Raw genomic sequence first — 16,701 nt, 5'->3', positions numbered from 1 at the left:
TAGTTTCTGGTTTTAGCTGTTTGCTTTTCCATCATTTCCTGCAGCATTTCTGATTTTCTTCATAAAAACATCTGAAAACTCATGATACCAGTCTTGGCTTTTTTTGCATGCTTTTTTCCAAGTGCAGATGAAAATGTCTGTGTCTGGCTTGCTTTTTTTTTTTCAGTTACTCCTTTATTTCTTAAAGTCCACATGCTAACTTAAGGTGTGATTTTTCTCTTTCCAGCTGTTCTAGTGTAGCACTCCATCATACTGTAGTTTTAAGAGTGAAGAAACTAAAGCAATTTTTTAGTTCTCCTGATTTAACAACCAGCTGCTGGAGGTGTACTGCAGTGACAGTTCCTAGTTTCCTTCAGCTGTGAGATGAGGTGTTCACTTAAACCCTGCTTGTGCAGGCCTTTGGTAGGAACTGGCATGAACTTAGGAGAAGTAAGAATGAAAATAGTGCTATTGGCTTCCTAAATGCAGGATGGTAAAGAAAGAAAATATTTCCTGATGTCTTTTGGAGAATTGTTGCATTTTGTTTGACCTCCAGTATTACTGTGAATGAGTGTTAGGTGCAGGCATCATATGTGTATGTTATTTGGTGATAAGGGAGAGGACAGGAGGATTGTTTTGTGATTAATGAGCTGTAACTGTGATTGGAAAATTGGATCTGGGCCCTTTGTTCTGCTTTTCATGTGAGCTTTGGTAGTTCACTTCATTGCTGTCTCAGTTTTATTTGTGCAAAATTTGGATAATACTTCTGTTCTACTTGTATGCTGTATCCATTCCTTTTGAAAAGGATGTGGTACAGATGCTGTACCACATTTTGTTAGGCATACAGAAATCCGATTCCATATACACATACTGTTGGGATCTTCGTATGGTTTTGGTTGGAAGAGACCTTATCTAGTTAGTAGCCCTCCTGCCATGACCTGGGACATCTTTCCACTAGTGTAGGCTGCTCAAAGCCAATCCAACCTGGCTAAAACACTTCCAGGATGGGGCATCTGCAGCTCCTCTGGATGACGTGCACCACCACCCCCATATCCTGAATGAAACCTGCCCTCTTTCAGTGTAAAGCCCTTCCTCCAAGTCCTTTTACTACATGCCCTTGTAAAAGGGACAGCTGTGTATTTGTAGATACATAATATGCAACAGTCCAAACCTTGGCTGGAGCCTTTTTGTGTGTGCTGCAATGTAACTAGAAGTCACAATATAGCTGAAACAAATGATACAAAGTTTTCTCAACAATTCGGTCACAAAATACCATTTCCTGTTTTTTACAGAAGGTGACATTTTTAAATGTTGTCATAATTACTGTGTGAGGCTTTCAGGTGTCATATATCCATGCACAAATATATCAAAGAAAGATTGCTGTCTGTCATTTCATTACTTTGTTTCTTTGATGTCACTATCATTTTATTTTAACAGCCAGTCTCCTTTCTGGTTTACTTTGAGGCATAGAATGCACTGATGAGAAATAAAAAAGGAGAAAGAGAATGCTGTATCCAGCCATAGAAGTGATATGTCTAATACAGTGTTCTGTTCTTAGTACCTAATCAGTTGTTTTGGAGGAAGTGATAGAATTTTTATTTTTTTGTATTACAGAAAATTGATCAATGGAAGAAACCAACCAAGAAATTACTCCAATCTGAACTCAGATCATGTAGGATTGTTATAGTCTTTCTCTCTTCTGTGTTCTGGAACAATTGACTGCTGCAGATATTTTTGCACACCATATTTTAGGAAAGATGAGGGCCAACTGAAAGTAGCTCAGGAGAAAGTATAGAAAGAAAGCAAAGAAAGCATGACCTACCAGGAGAGAATGGAACAATCAGGATTGTTCAGGCTGGAGAAGCTACAATAATTGAAAAAATTTTAAGTGTGCTATAAAGAGAAAAAAAAAAAAAAAAATGTCTCCTATGTTCACACAGCCCAGAAGTAAAGGGTGTAAATTGTATAATTAGAATTCAGGAAAAGCTTTCCAACAGCACAAGCAGTTAAGCAGTAGACTGGATTGCCTAGAAACCAGGCATACTCTGTCCTGGAGGATACTAGCAGAGATTACAGGCAAATGTGTTGGAAGTGCTTTAGGTGTCACTGATTCCATGCCTGTTGTCTGTGATTTCAAGGGTGCTGAAATTGTTTCTGTATAGTTTCCCTTCAATTTTAGGTGTATTCTTTGCCCTGATAATTTTCATTTGATTTTCTTGAGGATTTTTCTTTCTGCTAAATATTGCTTCAGTCAAGCTGGACTTAAATATACTAAAGGTGAAGGTATAGGTTTAGAAAGTGTATGCTTGAGAATGCTAATATATATAATTTATTTTTTTTCCTAAACATCTTGTTACTTTTTTTACAATGCTGATCACTGTTGATGACTCTTTTCACTGACAGACAATGTAAATTCTTACAGAGTAATGACAGGAAATTTATAGCTCATAATTAAAGGTATCTCTCTTTGGTGTTTATATATTTCTCATTTTCTTTCTTGCTATGGTCTCAGACTTGTGAGTTCTCTCTGTTAGAATTTCCTTAAATAATACACATTGTTCTGTGTATTCAACCCACCTCCCTCAATGTTGTGTCCAGACAAAGTTTTACTTCAGTTTTTGCTTTCTTTTGAAATTATTTAATTACACCCTGAAAAAAGAAAGTTCTAATAAACAATGTGTTCTTGTATTCCTTTAAGCCATCAAGGTTTTTTTCTAATCCTTGAAATAATTCAGCTCCTTAACAGATCTACCTTGTGTTCAATTCATCTTGTCCCCTCAGCTGTGCAGAAATCATTCACATGGTCTTAAAGATTCTCCTTTTTGTTTCTGAGAAGTGGTTGGGTTTCTGTAGACTTCCCAGTTACAGGATTTCAGGCTTACTTTCTGACACGAAGGTGATGCTTGCAAGTGGGAATTGGGTACAGGACCTGATGAACATTTGCCATGGTGTAAATTCTCACACAGCCCCACTCTTCTGCCTCTGCATGATCTGTGCAGAGTGCCATTATACAAGTATTTGTGCAGATGCACAGTGCATTGAATGTAAAATAGAAAAATAACCTGGCTCACCACAGGGCAGTGGTGGCACGACAAAGGCAGTGTGCAGCTGGTTAATTTGCGGGGAAGGGAAGAGAAGGGAGACAGCTGCCGCCTTCTAACAGCACTGCTGGCAAAACTGTGTATCATAACTGCCTTAAGAGACATCAGTTTGTGTGTTTTAGTCTTTTGCATTAGATAATTTAGGCTGAGAGTAGGAAATTCTCAATAGGAAGCCACAGAAATGTAAATGTAGTAGTGCTAAAAAAATACTCTAGCCATGTGGAGTCCTTGTATTGTTGTATCTTACTGAAAAATGTATGGGTTTACATCTTTGTTAGCGGCTGGGGTCTTTCTAAACTTGTAAGATGCTGAATGTTAGAAATTAATTAACTATGAAAACACTAATAGAGGAACTGGAGATAGTAGGACTAATCAGAGAATATCAAAATAAAGTGGGAAGGAACTGGGGGGAATTCAGTCAAAAAGATTTAACCAGAAATGTGTTTGTGTGCTCCAGGGAAGGAGTGGAACTGGAAAAACACTAGTGTTTTCAAGCACCAGAAACATTTGGAGCAAATAGCTGCGCAGGAGGTAAATCGGTTTACAGGTGTGTCACAGTAGCAAGAGGTAAATTCATATGCTTTTGAGTTACAAAAATTAAAGAATTAAAGAGAAGTTCCTTCTGGAACAACTGTGAGAGTTAACTTGAAAGTTGTACAGGCACAAACTTCTTGTTTTTAGATAGATTTAAATGAACTGAATAAATTGGATGGACAAATGGCAAAGGAGTATAGACCAAGGGACCCAGAGGCACACATGTTTTCTTGGGCTATATGATGACCAGAAGTGTAGCTGAGAGATGTGGTAAGAGTTTACAGATATTTGAAAGGCACATACTTAAAAGACAGAAACTAATTAAATGGGTAGAGTGAGAAGGGTCATAACTAGAAACAAGGGAATAAGGTTATAAAATAAAGTATGGAATAGTCTGCCCAAAGGAAAGATGGGAAGAACAAATACATAAAAACAAATATATAATACAGAAGACTGGTAGAAATATTCAGGAAATACTCTAACATCAAAGAGTCAGTTTTGTAATGGAAATAGATTAAATAATTTGGAAATCTCTTTTACCCATTTAATTTATGTTTGCTTTTGAGGGATTAGGGCAAGTTGGCAGCAACTCTTAACTCTTTAATATTGCCTCCCTAATGCTTCCTGCTGATTCAAATCTACATTATTGCATACCAATCTTAGATACTGCCTTTCTTCAGGAAAAAAAGTGCTTTAAAAAGGAGCAGTTGGGCAAACAGTATGGAAAAATATAAGGGGAGAAAAAAGGTAAGTTTCAGGAATGATTTTTCAAGAATGGCATCTTGCTACATTCATTCTGCTTAAAAGCCGTAGCTGCAGATAAGTGGGGGCAAACTAATAGCAAATATAGAAGTCTAATTGCACTGGTTTGTTCCTGTTTGCACCTAGTGGGGAAGGTTAAGGGAGTTCTTGGACTGTGGATTACTATTTGTGTTACATGTGGCCAGCCTGCACAGAGTGGGATGGTATGAACAGGATTGAAACCTTTTCAATGTAGAGGAAGGCAGCAGAGAATTTTTTGATAATGAAATAAAGAGCATCTTAAAAGGCCATTCAGAAAGTCAATTTGGCTGCATTTGAACGGATAGGGAGCAACCCTAGCTGCTCTGTTTGGCTGGTGCCATAAGGTAAATAGTCAAATGTGTTCAGGTTCACTGCTCCCCTCAGTAACTTCTTTGGGTAGGTGCCACATGCCTGCTGGGCTCAGGTGTGGTGGAGGTAGCAATGAGGAGTCATCATATGGAGCCCCTGCCCCATGATCCTGACCTGGGGGAGAAAGGACTCACCTGTCCTTGGCATTTGTTACGTGATTCCTGTAGGCTGGAAGGCAGCCTTGGAATTCATCTGAGGAGATTATTTAAAGAATTTCGAAAGTGTACCAGTCTGTGGATGTCCCTTTGCAAAGCAAAACACCCTGGATCTTTGTTTTCAAACACAGCTATGAGACAGCAATTTAAAGTGTTCCATTTAATTTCTATAAGTGGTTTCTGGATAGCCGCAAGATCAGCTCAGGTGGTCAGAGCATGGTGCTAATAACACCAAGGCTGTGGGATTGATCCCTGTATGGGCCATTCACTTAAGAGTTGGACTCGACCATCCTCGTGGATCTCTTCCAACTCAGAATATTCTGTGATTCTGCTATTATGAAGTCTGCACAAGAATTTCAGTTGCTGCCTGAGCTCTGGTATGGAGGACTTCCTATGAGGGCAGGTTTTAACTTTCTCATTACATCTCAATACAGATGTGTTTATGTGAAATTTAAAGCCAAGTTCTCTGGGAGTTATAGTCAAGGAAGTTAGAACTCCCTTGCCTGGTGGACTGTCAACTCTCAAACCAAGGGGTTCTTAGCATATTCTTACTCTTCCTGCTTTTCCTTCTATATACTTGGGGATTGGTTTCAGTGATTGAGAAATACTGCATTTGCTTTCACTTGACATGTTTTTAGGGAGTCAGAACAGTGTGTTGTTGAATGTTTTCTGTTTAGAACAAAGTGGCTGGTTTGCAGCCTGTGTGCAATGCTCTTCATATGTGTATAAAATAAAGTACTCTTTGATCTTTCTTTCCTGTGTTATCTCTAATCTAAACCCATTCTGCTTTTTTTTCCCCCAGCTGGAGGGTGTGCTTGTGAGCCAGGCATTGTTGACTTTGCTCTGTGTGTTGGCTTCTGAACAAAGGCACTGCTGAAAAGGTGAGTGCTTAACTTCGATCCTCTTTGATGCAGGTTTATGTTCAGAGGAACTGATAAATTCAGATTTGCCAAACCTGCCACCTTAAACTGTATATAGGTTTGCAATGGAGAAAGTCTGATCTACCAGCTCATAAAATTGCGAGCGTCAGCCATCAAAACACTGTGAGACTCTAGTTTAGTGTAAATTGTGTGGCATTTTGCAGCACTGGAAACCAGGGCAGCTGAAAGGTAGGCATGTTTCATCTCTTGAACAGATCTGAATTTAGAGCTAGAGAAATCTGAGACCTTGAAAATAAGTGATAAAAATACAATACCCAGCCCCTAATCTACACGGGAAGGGATGGCTGAGGGGCACGCATGACTACCTGTTTCCTATGCAGTTGTGCGAATTTCTCATGAAATTTTATTTTTACTACATCAACTGTATTCTGAAAGCAGCTGAGGTACCTGAGCATTAACTGAACAGGCTTTTATCAAATTGACAAGACTGTTTGTAAGATGGGGAATAAATTCAATGGCATTGCTTTGCTGTGAGTACTTACCAGGAGTTTTTCAAAGCCTTCCCCTTCAGTCAGTTAATGCATACCAAGTGTGCTAGGCATGTAAATGTGCAGTGACTAAGGGGAGTATCAAACTTAGATTATAGGAAATAAACAAAACTTTGCTTATAGGAAGTTATTAGTTCTGCAAAGAAGGGTAGATGAAAGTAAATATATCATATTGTAATGCCTATATTCATCTGTTTTCCATGAGACTGCATTAGCCATCAACATGCTAAATTTCAGGGTGTATCTTTGAGACCATGAAAGGCATGGCAAGATTCTCCTCCTTGTTTTGTGTATAGATAAATCTGTCTGGTAAATCAAGATCTTGTTCTGTGTTTCCCTTGCTCTGTGATTTCAATGAGAAGAATCTGACCAAGGACTCTTAAAATCTCCCAACTAAAGGACACTACAATCAGTAGTCTACTGCATACAGCTCCAGAAGTAGTTCTGTGTGTCAGAAATGTGTTCCTGGCTGACATTTGACACAACACTTTGCATTGAATTTAAAATACCATTTGGTTTGGCATGTTTCCTCTATTGGGAAGTGGTGAGGTGCAGTCATGAGGAATACAGTATGAGGAAAGATTAGCAAGCAATCAAGGAATAAGTTTCATTTAGGAGGTAGCAGGTAGATGGAAGGATCCATCCTGGAGGAGGTTACAGTTATGAAATTGTAATTTTATTAAATAATCATAAAGAATAATTCTCTGTACCTGGGGGGTTGTAGAGAATAATCATTTCTAATAAGGTTGAGTTCAGCAATTACCATGGTACACCTGAGGCTGAGCATTTTTGGTCTTTCTACTGTTAGTGGCTAAGTCATGCGAGACTTAGTGAGACAACTGAACTGAGTTGGAAATAGCATTTTGGGTTTTTTCTTCTAAAGCTTGCTTTTGTAGACAAGGCCCTAAAAGCAAGTAAATAGTGCTTGTCATCTAGAAAACATGGATTCCTTAAAAAGAGGCAAATCTCCCCCCATCCCAAGCAAACTCCCTTATTTTCCAATGTAATGCTTTTATAAAATATATAGTCTAAGGAATCTGCATTAAGTTGCTTCTTTACTCTTGTCATTTCTCTCACCCTTCTAAATGAGTTATTCTTTGCCCTCTGCCATATCCATGTAACTGACTGAACTGGAGATGTGCAGTGACTTTGTGCAGCTACAAAAGCAATATATAATACACAAGCCAGGCTTTTTAATCAGACAGTCTGATGAGACCAGAGATACAAGCATTGCTGGATTTAGCGATGTGGTTTTAGGTGTCGAAAGAAGCTGGTTGCTGATCCCTCCTGTTCAGTGGTATCTGTTTCTTTGTGCTTTGGTTTATGATGCAAGAAGGCATGAATATCTTTCTTGATACATGTAGAATCTGTAGAGGGATCTTTGGAGTTCTTAATTAGCATACTGCATTTTCACTTCCTTTTCTGTACCAAGAGAACTGATGATTTGGAAGTGGTTGTAGATACATAGGTTTACTGTAGGAAAACTTTCTAAGATTCTTTTTAAGATCCTCACTTACAGTAGAAATCCAAGTGCAGGACAAAGTTTTGAACCTCTGTGTTGGAAACAGATTTGAACTTGGAGTTCTGTTCTGCTGAGAGGTCTGGGCATGTAGGGCTGTATTATCAGCAACTGCCTGAAGCAGATTGTTCCTGCTGAGGAATCTTTTTCAACCAAACATCTCCCTCTCCAGTAAGCAGTAGTATCCTTGTGATTCCTTTCAGATGTGCTGGTCATTGTGGACTCGAGTGTATGAGGGTGGATATTGCGCTGAATTTGTTGTCTCTCCCAAGTTGGCAGGATTGTTCCCAGCTGTCAGTGACTCACAGTAGCCGAGTTGCTGTCTCAGAGTTCAAGTTAATGGAATCTGCAGTTCAGTTCCCCTTGATTTGTTTGGCAGAGATGAAATTTCCCATGAACTAGCAAGAGCAGGAGGGAGATTCCACAAAGTAGTAGCTTTGAATATGTGTTAGGTCTGAAAAATTGCTGAGGAGTGCTGTCCTTACTTCCTCAGCTCTTCCTTGGGAATAACTCCTTGCCAACAGTCATGCTTTCAGGTGTTTCCTTTTGTATAGCTTCTTACACAGTACTTATTGCTGACAATCTCCAATATCCAGAACTGCATTAAGTATGTGATAAATGTATGCTACATGTTTGTCATCTTATTCTTTCTCTGAATGGATAGCAAACTTCATTTGGATTTAGAGGTTCTGTTTTCTCAGCAAGGTAGCTACTTTATTTATGTCATAGAAGAAGAGCACAAATGTCATCAATGCAGTTAATTCATAGAATTAATTTAGTTACTGAGTGAAATGTTATACTTTATCCTGTCTTTTTTGCCACTTGACATTTTTACCAAGCAGGTTATCTTACAGTAATATGAAAGGATATTTGAAATAACTGGGGTGTACCACATACAATGGGGACCTGGTTTTACATGTTGATTTTCATAGTTGTTCTCGTAGTGTGTGATTGCTCTAGAGAGTCTGCTGGACTCTGACAGAGCTGTGTTTGGATGTAGGCAGTATTAAGTGCTGCTGAACAGCAGTAATTCTTCCAGAAGGATCAGTAAGAATCAGTAGGAACCTTTAAATTTTGTTTATTTTCATTGAAGAGGACTCTTAGGTGACTGAGAATCACTGTCAGTTTCAAAAATAAATAGGTCTTCTGAAGCTTATTCACCTCTCGTTTCTCTGTTACAGAGTATCAGGATATTGGAAGCAAGCTGAGTCTGAACACTTGTAGCTCGATTATACTGCATGTAAACCGTAGGCATGTATATGAAGAGTATTTTTTAGTTCAGGGTGCAGTTAGGAAATGCATGAAACTCTGAGAAAATAGCAGATTTTTGCTATTCAATGTTGTGGCTTTCCTATTTGTTTCTTTTGTCTACCCTTTTATAAGCAACAATCCTGTCTTTTTCAGTGGAATCACAGATAGTGTGATCTCTGTTTCTATGTAGCACGCGTTTGCCACTTGGAGCTTATAGTGCATGGTGTTTGTAGTGAGGTTTAGGACCCTTGCAGGATACTTTTCTCCATTAATACAAAGTACTTGTTTTACTGTCTGGTAAAACCAGTTTTTATTTTTGTTGTATTTCCACCATCACAGGGAAATACTGAAATAGATTTCCTGCCCCAGACTTTTTCTTAAGACATGTGGAGGGCAAGAGTTTCATGTGTTGATTGCTGAAGACTTGTTTGCATGAAAACATTGAGAAAAGGCAAAATCAACTTTTTACAGCTAGGAAGTCAGTATGTAGTAAACTCAAGTACCTTAAATCATGGTGTAGATCTCTTATTCAGAAAAAGTGTTTACCTGAGTTTGCTGTGTCTTTAGCTTTCTTTCTAAATACCTGAAGAATAAAAGCTCTGTGTATGACAAGGGATTTTGTAATGTAATTTGTCTCCCCTGCTGATGTCAGTGACATATTCAGTTCTGCAGAAGTCATGCAGTACGTGCAAAAGTTCTTTGTTTATCACTTGGAGTTTTTCACTTTGGTGTTTTGGCACGGACTTTGGTGGTTGTCCAGAGTCCTAAGAGCAGTCTTTGCTAGAGGACATGTTATAATTAATATCAGACTGATTGGAGTTACCTATTTATGGTCTTAGAAATGTACTAGAAATTGTGCTTAGAAATGTACAATAGGTGATAATACTGAAAAGATCATGTAGATACTGTTTGTTACCCAGACTTCAACATACAGCACTTTTTAGTCACTTTAAAGCCTAGTAAAGGATACAAGAGAAGCGGGGGCAGAGAGCTACATACACAAATGAGAAGTATCACAGTACCAGATAAATACGATTCTAACTTTTTTAAAGTATTGAATACTTGAGCACAAGTTATTTCGGACCCATCAGGCATGCAAAGCTGATGGGAAAGAGGGAAAAAAGAGCCAGGTAGAAAGCAGATATAAACCTGCACAATTGTCCAATATTTAAGCAAAATAAACTCCAGCTCTGAATTGTCCTCTGTACTATCATATAGTTTCCTGTTTTTGTGAACTAATATAATTAACTGCAGGTAAACTGCATCAAAATTCACTGTTTCTAGAAGCAGCTTTTTGTGGAAGGGGATATCCCACAAAAGACTTACTAAATTTATCTTACTTTGTCCTCTGCTCTACCTTATCACTCAGTTATGTAGTTTATAACTTCTGTTCTTCCTTGCCCTCTCGATAATTCAGAATTCCAAATCCTTCAGTCATTCTCTCCTTGCAGCTGCTATCTGAATTCATTCCATCTGACTTATGCAGATTGTTTCCATAGACTAATAGAGGACATCTTAGACCAAGAATGTAATCTCATGTTTTGGAAATTAGGAATCAAAAGCATATGTTTCAAGTGCGGAAGGGACTGTCTCCATCTCGGAGTACCTGAATTGCTGTCCTAAGTGGCTCGTCCTGTGTCAAAAAGTGAATAATCTGATAAATTTCCGACTGTCATCAAGATAGCCAGTCAAAAAAGCTTTTAAGACAAGAATACTGTAGACTGTTTCTTTTACTGAGCCACTTGAACAACTCTGAATGTAAAGGACTTTGCTGTATGTGCACGTAGCATCAAAGGCAGTAAATGTGCCGATGTCTTTCAGCCAAGTCCTAAGGGCAGCAAGCAGTCTTAGGGTCAGCTGTGCAGGACTGACTAGTTGGCAAGTTGTTCTCCCAACCTGAAATGGCACCTGGAGCTTACCATTTGCCATGTCATTATTAAGAAAAGTACACATTTATTATTTTGGGTCCATGATGTTTTGAAAGCAGTTTACAGCTTCATATCTGTTCTCTCTTCTCCTAGTGCTCTGTGACTCTTAACTTGTGTTTGAGCTGTTTTCTTGCTCTCCTTTCTTGATCTGAAGTATTTTCCCTCGTCATAAAAAGAGGTCCCTCTTGCTTTTGTTGTCTGTATTGTAACTTCAGTAGCTGAATTTGAGGTATGGTAGTTGCTTTCTTTCCAAGGCAGTAGAGGTGAGGAAAGCAGCAGTGTGAAGTGGGTAGGTGCATCAGTGTAACATGAGAGAATAGCACGATGATGAAAGGCAATGAACTTCTAACTAAGCACAGGGAGAGTGTGTGTGTGTGTGTGTGGTAGAAAGGGAGGTGTCTCAAAAAGCTGTGTTCTCTTGAGGCTCCTGAGTGCTATAATTGAGTCAACATGTCAAAGTGAAGTATGTGCTGAGCTTTGGGAGCAGGGGAAAACGGCATCTTCTGCACGTACGGGTTTGGATGAACCCCATCTTACAGCGATAATAAGCACTCTGCATTTGCACTGCTGAAACTACAACTCAGTGGAATATCTGCCCAACCAACCTCTGTAACTGATGTTTCTCTACAAACTGCTTTAAGTCTTTGGTTGGGAAGCTATGAGTAATTTGCTTCTGATTTGCAGATGTGAACAAAGGTGATGAGCAGAAGGGAATGTGACTGAATGCACTATTGAGATACAGGCAAAGCAAACTGAAAGGGGTCTTCCTTAATTTATAAGTTTCAGAGAAACAAGTATCTGTATGCCATATTTCTTACATCGGTGTAATGTTTTGGGGATATACTGACTTTTCTTTACTGTTGGATTTTTGTGTTTTAAATGGATGGAAAAAGGTTAATTGCAACCCTTTGTCCTGGAGGTTTGTTGCAGCCTTTGGCTGTGTGACTTCATGCATGATGCTGCACTGGCAGCTCTCTCCTTGGCCGTAGCTCACTGCAGCATTGCTCTAGGAAATCATATGAAATTGAAAGTCCTTTAAAACCAATGTTTCCTTGCTAACACACTAATTTTGTCTTGATTGGGTTTTATGTAGAATATCTGCTTTTGGTGCTTTTGTATTTTATAAATCGTGCTCACTGACATATCTGATGTTCTGATTGTTTCCATAGTGACAGCAATGGCAGAAACCTGAAAAAGGAAGGTGACAGCACTGTATTTTTAAGATGAACTGTTTTACAGAGGAATGGTTTGAAGGGGTGGGAATACAGTAGCTTTTTTCAAGCAGTAAAAGGATATATTTTTTCAAGCAGTAGTACTTACTTGGAGGTCAGAGGGGAAAGGTTTGTTTTGGTATTTTGGCATTTATTTGTGTGTGGAGCACACAATTTATTTATTAGTGAGCATAAGGTTAATCTGGATAATATGAGATGTTTTCAGCAATGTCTCCTTTCCTGCTGCTCCAAAAGATGATAAAATCTTCAAATGCAGAAAACTGAAATTTGCAGATTATCTTCACAGGAAAAGTAGAAATCAATATGCCCGTGAGAAAATGTGTTACATACTTTCATTTCATAATTTTTCTCTTCCAAATTCATAAACTAAGTGCAGGAAGCTTTTAGCATTAAAAATCAGGTACAAGCCATTAGTGAGAGCTTCAACCTTCTTTTCTCCTTTGGTAAAATCAGTCTGTTGTCTTACTTTATTTTCTGGGAACAAGGCTTTATTCCCTTTCATTACACATATTATTTGCATTTGAAAGTAAGATACCTTGAGAGAATATTGGTATTTGTTTAGAGTCCATGCAAATAGAGAGGGGTTTTTTAAAGCATTTTGTAGGACACACAAGCTTCCCTAACAATCCCTTTTGTTGTTGGTGCTAATGATTCTTCCTGTGGTGCGGTCACTTGAAGCAATTGCCTGAGATATAAATGTATGCCCACTGTTCTTATATCAGCACAGACAAGTGAGAGGAGATAATGTGAGAGATGCTTTTAAATTATGTCAAATATTTTCATTCAGGGGCTAACTTTTTCTCTGAAGCATTGGTTAGCATTCCAGTTGAGTCACCATACCTGGAGGTATTTAGAAGATGTGTAGATATGGCACCTAGGGAGTTGCTTAGGGACTGCCAAGTCCACCACTTGGTTTGATTTAGGTGCACCTGACAGTGCCAGGTTAATGGTAGGACTGCATCTTAAAGACCTTTTCCGACCAAATGGTTTTGTGATTCAAAGCATGCTTCTCCTGCCCACCCTATCGCAGTGCTTAGGATCCACAGTCAGCCTGGGGACCTTATGTCCAGGTAGTTCTAGAAAGAGTAAGTCAGGCTGTGCTGCCCATCTCCAGGTGGCAGACACATCCTCCAGCCCTGGGGAAATCAAGCAGCCTGGTAGTAAGACACAAGTGCTACACTCCAATTTAACACATTGTTAAATTCATATCTCTTATGCCTTCCAGCCAAAATATGGCATCATACTGTAAACTGAATATGTGGTACATCTTATTACACTGGGGAAGAGAAGCCGGCAGCTGGGAGTTTGTGTTGCTTTTTAAGTCACACAGGTTAGTTGGTTATCTGTGCCTGAGGCCTCTTAGGTCACATCTGCATTTGTACCTCAGCTGGTTCTTCTGTCATTTCGGTGTCTTGGGAGTAGGGTGCATAAAAATATGTAATTTATGGTTCTTCTTTATATTTATCTGCAGTGTTCTGGGCAGCTTGTTGAAAAGTGTTGGATTCTGGTTTTCCATTGACCTGAAGGAAGGGGAAGTTTCCCTGTTTTTTACAACTGGGATCAGTGTGGAAAACAGGGAAACAGTTTAGAAATCATTGGAGCAGGTAGTTGTAGCAGAAAGGCAGAAGAAAATTGTCATCTGTTCTAAATAATATCCTCTTACTTACAGAATGATACTCTTAGGAGGCAGGTTCACTTATAGATACTGGAGTTGTTGAAATGCTGACTTAGAGGGGGGAAAAAAAGATTGGTTAGTTGGTGTTATCTCTATGTCCCCACTGCTCCCCATCCAAAAAAATCCCCAGCCCATTGTTTTTGTATTATTTACACTGATGGAGATTTAAGGCATTGCTTAGTGCTTTGTCTTAAGTAGTGTCCTGTGTCCCAAGCACATGTTGGACATCACTTGTATTTCAGTAGCATTATAAAATATAGACATTTAGACATGACTCTGTCATGTGAAACATATTTAATTTCTTCATCTGTGAAGTTTGCAGGTTTAAATCCGCAGCTTCTTCTGATCCCCATTGGAATGAAGGGGTAGTGTTTTTTTCTTTCTTGCACTGCTAGTGATAGGAGTTTGTACTGATTCATTGGTATTGACCCCTCTGCTGCTTGTTAAAAGAAAGCTTTATTTGCAGAGGTATCACAGTGAGCTTAATTTGGCTTGCTCCATCTTTGTGGCTGTTTTAATCTTATATGAAATAGATTAAATCCAAAAGGAAACTGGGAATGAAAAGAAAAGAAAACTCCAAACCTAAACTAACTATTCACATGTAAATGTACCCATTAAAGCTATAGACTGTGTAGATTTAGATAGTATTATATTAATTTCTTGAAGTAGAACTTTCCCTTAAATCTTGGGAAAACATCTGCAAGGATGAAGGCATCTCTTATACATCTTTTGCTCCTGGTTCCAATTACAGGCAGCTGTCTGATTTATATTCAGTGAAAACTGCTAATTGTGCCCTTGTAAACTCTTTTAGTTTAGAGGAAAATGTATTTATTTGCATGAAAATGTTGGCACGTGAAATACTGAAAACCTTTCCTGCAGATAAAAAAATTTAGAATTCAAAAGAAATAAGCCTCTAATGGTCTCCTAAAAGCTGTTCCTTCTCTAGCTGGTGGCTTTTACCTTGCCATGTGTCATTAACATTTACTGCTATTGCAAGTTCTTGGATAGCAGATTGAGGTGACTTTGTGTGCTGGTTTAGATGGCATTTGCCAAACAAATTGTTAGGCATCTTACAGTTATTAGCTCTTTGTCTCTTATGAAACACAAAACTCTAGTGATGCAAAGGGTTTTGCTTTTATTCTTTTTGTTTCTAAAGTAGTAGAGAGTTTCTGTTTTATGAAAAGTTTTTAAAACACTGACAAATAAAAAAAATTAACTTCAAGTAGGTAAAAATTCCAGTCATTACCTCTGTGATGAATAATGCTGTTTCTTTTGAAGAGCTTTTTATTAAAGTCTTATCTTTGATTAATTTTGTGGTGCACTTGAAAATAGGTAGCAATTGGATTAGTATCATTTTGCTTATTAGAGAAATACGTTTGGATAAAATTACATGCATGAAGTCCACCTCTCCTGTTTTGGAGTGGTGTGTCTGCAGTGGGAAATGCCTGGTAATTCAGTGGCATGGTGTGTTCTTTACTCATGACACATACACTGTGTCATCAGGTCAGCTCTGTGTATTCTGTCTGTACTCATTCCTACCTTGAAATCACTTGTATTGAGAATAGCTCAGAGATATTTCAGCTGTGATTGTCAATTTAAACCAAGATGCTTTGGTTTTCCCAAGTGCTGGTGTCAGAATTTTTTGAGGTCTGGATGATTTTTGTGTGCTTTCCAATCATGTTTTTTTTAGCCTTTTTTATGCCCAGAAATAATTTTAATATGTTTTAGAAAATTTGAGTACAGTATTTTTTTTATTGCTTTGTCCTCTGTATCTTTATTATTGAGTATCTGTCTTTATCTGATTGACTGAGCTTCCCTCAGGTTTAGGAGTGGGAATGGGAAAGAATTTGGTCTCCACCATTTTTTCATTTCAGGTGAGTCAGTCTAGGGCTGGAGCATCTCTCTGGTGTTTTAAAACACCTTTAAAGTTATCTTCTCTGGGAATTGTAAATTCTGGCTCAGTCTTGGCTGTGTGGAACAGTGGATGAATACTTAACTCAAAATGTGACACATTTGCTAGAATTTAATGCATCTATTTTCTTTTTTAATGTAGAATGGGCTTGTTCATTTCCCTGTTTTAATGTGGTACTTCAGGGAATAACTGTAGAAAGCATTCTGCTGAAAGTCAAAGCACCTGGGAGCCTTGGGAAGAGCACTGCCAGCAGTGATCAGAGCAGGGAGGTGATCCTGCCCCTCTGCTTAGTCCTAGTGAAGCCGCATCTGGAGTGCTGTGGCCATTTCTGGGTTCCCCAGGACACGAGAGACAAGGAGCTCCTGGAGCAGGCCCAGCAGAGGGTGATGAGGATAAGGGGACTGGAACATCTGTTTTGTGGGGAAAGGCTGAGGGAGCTGGGTGTTGTTCAGCCTCAAGAGGAAATGAGAGGGGATCTCATCCATATCTGTAAATATCTGAAGGGAGGGTGTCGAAGGATGGATCCAGGCTTTTCTCAGTAATGCCAGGCAATAGATGTGAGAGGCAGCAGGCACAGGATGTTCCACGAGAAGATGCACAGGAAGTTCCGCCTGAACATGAGGAAAGAGCTCCTTTATTGTGCAGGCTATCAAGCACTAGAATGGGTTGCTCATAGAGGCTGTGGAGTCTCCCTCAGTGGAGATGTTCCAGAACCATCTGGATGCAATCCCGTGCAGTGTGTTCTAGAATGACCCTGCCTGTGCAGGTAAGTGGGACCAGATGACCCACTGTGGTTCCTTCCCAACCTTACCCATTCTGTGGTTCTGTGTTACA

At 39.0% G+C, this 16,701-nt stretch overlaps 1 protein-coding gene across 11 annotated transcripts in view; it reads left to right on the top strand.

Moving 5' to 3' along the window:
- NDST2 (N-deacetylase and N-sulfotransferase 2) overlaps positions 1–16,701 on the top strand; it is a 136,117-nt gene that overhangs the window by 26,103 nt on the left and 93,313 nt on the right. For all 11 annotated transcript variants that reach the window (XM_086901070.1, XM_086901076.1, XM_086901075.1 and 8 more), the window contains exon 2: positions 5,724–5,802. The gene's annotated coding sequence lies outside the window, so the exon portion shown is untranslated. The remainder of the gene's footprint in view (positions 1–5,723; positions 5,803–16,701) is intronic.

This window comes from Cyanistes caeruleus, chromosome 8, assembly GCF_971803275.1.
Source record: "Cyanistes caeruleus chromosome 8, bCyaCae1.hap1.1, whole genome shotgun sequence".
NCBI classification, from domain to species: domain Eukaryota; kingdom Metazoa; phylum Chordata; class Aves; order Passeriformes; family Paridae; genus Cyanistes; species Cyanistes caeruleus.
Note: the sequence above shows the minus strand (reverse complement) of the source record. Positions and strands in the feature narration are given on the sequence as shown.